This window comes from Arvicanthis niloticus, chromosome X (assembly GCF_011762505.2).
Source record: "Arvicanthis niloticus isolate mArvNil1 chromosome X, mArvNil1.pat.X, whole genome shotgun sequence".
NCBI classification, from domain to species: Eukaryota; Metazoa; Chordata; class Mammalia; order Rodentia; family Muridae; genus Arvicanthis; species Arvicanthis niloticus.
Window position 1 is genome coordinate 58,532,921 of NC_047679.1, and position 3,496 is coordinate 58,536,416.

Below are 3,496 nucleotides of genomic sequence, written 5' to 3' on the forward strand. Positions count from 1 at the left end.
CCTCCTAAATGTGCCACTATCTCCCCAAAATAACACCATTAACAGGGGACCAAGTATTCAAATACATGAACCAAATACGTGGGGGAACATTCTCATTCAAACCACAATAAACAGCATACCTCACTCAAATAGTGGGCCCCTCTGTTTTTTTTTTTTTTTTTTTTTTTTTTTTTGTGTGTGTTTGTGTGTGTGTTTGGGACTTATTTTATACAGTGCATTAACTGGATCCTAAAGGGGAACAGATATTGCTCTGTATCCATTAGCTTCTGATGTATTATGGCTAGAATATGTGCCTCTTTCTCTTTGTGTTCTCATCCAATCTCTCCAAAACCTTACAGGAAGAAATGTATGGTATGGCTAAGAAAAGGAATTCCCCATTTACCATGTAAATCAGTCTAAAACATATGTTGTTGCATGGTACACATGTGGGACTTGGCTCATGCCAGGGAAGACAACTCTCAAATGGAAAATACATGATAAACCTGATCCCCAGGTTTCCAAGTGAAAGGGAGACATTCCAGTCATTTGTTCATATTTTGTTATTTTCTCTTTGACAGTTTTATACTTAAAACACAATGAATTTTAGTCACCCCCCAAAACTACTCTCATTCCTATTCCTTTTTCCTTTGAAACCCTGTTTTCTCAGAAGTTCCTCTTGCGTTTTTATGTTCTTTGTGAGTAGCCCAAGAACTTTTTTAGGGTTGCTTGGATGAGAATGGCTGGGAGAGTATTTACTGGAGCATGAGAAACTTACCAGCAGCTGCATCCTACTAAAAATTACAGCCCCATTGGTAGTTTTGATAAGGCTGAAATAGAATAGATGCTCTTTCCACAAGTTCTTTATTTTCCTCTGTCTTCTAGATAGTGAAGTCCTTTTCATATCCTTTTGATTTGCCTGCCCCTTGGATATACTCCTATTACTTTACACAAATTTAATTTCCACATCTTAAGAAAAAAGTTAACTTTGATTTACAGATTGAATTTTAGAACTCTTTTATAAAGTCCCAAGCAAATGGTCTCAAATAAAAGATACAGATTAATATAAGCAAAATAATCAGGTAATTTAAACTCAATGTTATAGAAATATAAGGAATAATTGGCTATATAAACACTCAGTAGGCCTATTTTTAGAAGAAAATGGTCTGATACTCAGGGTTTTTTTAATGACTTTCATAGAAAGGCTCAAATATATCAGAAAATTTGTAAAGGAAAGACAAAAAGAAACCATAAAGTGTAAGAAAGAAGCATAGAAGGTTATAAGAATGGAAATAAGTAGTCAGCTCCCAGTTGTGGCGCCATGGTGGACCACTGCCCAGTGCTTGTGCTTGGTCAGAATACAAAGCATGAATCGTGAAGGAAAGTTCAACCTGGAAATATCAATGCTATAAAGACAATTCTGGACATCATCTGGACCTGTTTGGGACCTAAATCTATGATGAAGATGTTTTTAAACCCAGTGAAAGGCATTGTGATGACCAATGATGGCAGTGCCATTCTTTGAGAGATTCAAGTCCAGCATCCCACAGCAAAGTTCATGATTGAAATCAGTGGGACCTAGGACAAAGTGGTTGGAGATGGGACCACATCAGTAATTATTCTTGTGGGAGAAATGCTGTCTGTCGCTGAGCACTTCCTAGAGCAGCAGATGCACCCAACAGTGGTAACCAGTGCTTACCATATGGCACTGGATGATATGATTAGTACTCTGAAGCAAATCAGTACCCCTGTTGATGTCAATAACTATGATACGATGTTGAACATCATCATTAGCTCTATTACTACAAAAGTCATCAGTCAGTGGTCCTCTTTGGCATGCAGCATTTCGCTGGATGCTGTCAAGACTGTACAGTTTGAAGAGAACAGCTGAAAGGAAATTGACAACAGGAAGTATGCAAGGGTGGAAAAGATACCTGGGGGCATCATTGAAGCCTAGTGTGTCTTACATGGAGTCTTAATTAACAAGGATGTGACTCATCCATGAATGCACTGCTATAATAAGAATCCTCAAATTGTGCTACTGGGTTCTTTTTTATTATTATTATTTCCATGATTTTATTTATTTATTTATTTATTTATTTATTTTGGATTCTTCTCTAGAGTACAAGAAAGAAGAAAGCCAGACTGACACTGAGATTACACAAGAGGAGGATTTCAACCGAATCCTGCAAATGGAAGAAGAGCACACCCAACAGTTGTGTGAAGATATTATCTAGTTGAAACCTAACATGGTCGTCACAGAAAATAGCATCACAGATTTAGCTCAACATTACCTCATATGGGCCAATGTCACAGCCATTCTTAGAGTTTGTAAAATAGACAACAATCATATTGCTAGAGCCTGTGAGGCATGGGTAGTCGGCAGACCCAAGAAACTAAGAGAAAATGTTAGTACAGAGGAAGTTTTATTGGAAATCAAGAAGATTGGAGATGAGTGCTTCACATTCACTGCTGACTGCAAAGACCCAAAGGCCTGCATCATTCTTCTTAGAGGAGCCAGCAAAGAGATACTCTCAGAAGTAGAACACAACCTCCAGGATGCTACACAAGTGTGCCTCAGTGTTCTCCTTGACCCTCAACTGGTGCCTGATGGTGGAGCCTTAGATGGCTGTGGCCCATGCCTTGACAGAAAAAGCTAAGACCATGACTGGTATGGAACAATGGCCATATAGAGCTGTGGCCTAGGCTTTAGAGGTTATCTCTTGGAGCTTGATCCAGAACTGCAAGGCCAATACTATTCCTCTACTTACCTCCTTCTGGGCCAAGCACACACAGGAGAGTTGTGAAACCTGGGGTATGAATGGTGAGACTAGTACCTTGGTGGGCATGAAAGAGCTGGGTAATGGGAGCCATTGGGTGAAGCTAAAAAGATACATAACATCAGTGAAGATTGCAGTTCTACTTCTGTGGATCGATGATATTGTCTTGGGCCACAAGAAAAAGGATGATGATCAGAGCTGGCAAAGCCATGCTCCAGATGCTGGCCAGGAATGAGTGGTGAGCAAGGTGACTTCAATGCATAGAACCAGCAATCTACCCTTTCCTGAGTCAGAGTTCCAGGAATACTGTGAACATCCTTGTTTGCAAAGGATCAGGTTGAGGGGAAGTCTATCCCATCTTGGTTTGCAAAAAGCACTGACATATATCTCTTCACTATTGTCAGCTTTCCATTTAGCTTGATCCCAATGATTAAATTTAAGTCACTTGAAAAAAATGGAAATATGTTACTCTTTTTAAAGAAGTAAATGTTTTAGTTTTAAAAAGGGTTTGTATAGTAAACTATAGCTTATATAGTTTGTATATAAACTATAGTTATAGAGTTATAAACTATATAACTTTATCAATTATGTACAAGACTGTCATAAAAATGGAAATAGATAAAAATAATAACAAAACCAGAATGTCAGTATATGTCACAAAATGGTTTGTAAAATGTGAAATCTAAAATGTGTACTATGGGCATGTGGTAAGATTAAAAATTCCTTAAGTCAAAATTTAG

At 38.1% G+C, this 3,496-nt stretch overlaps 1 pseudogene; it reads left to right on the plus strand.

The window, feature by feature from the left end:
• The first annotated feature begins 1,297 nt into the window (after positions 1–1,297).
• Positions 1,298–3,223, plus strand: LOC117695268 (T-complex protein 1 subunit gamma-like; annotated as a pseudogene).
• Positions 3,224–3,496: the final 273 nt, after the last annotated feature.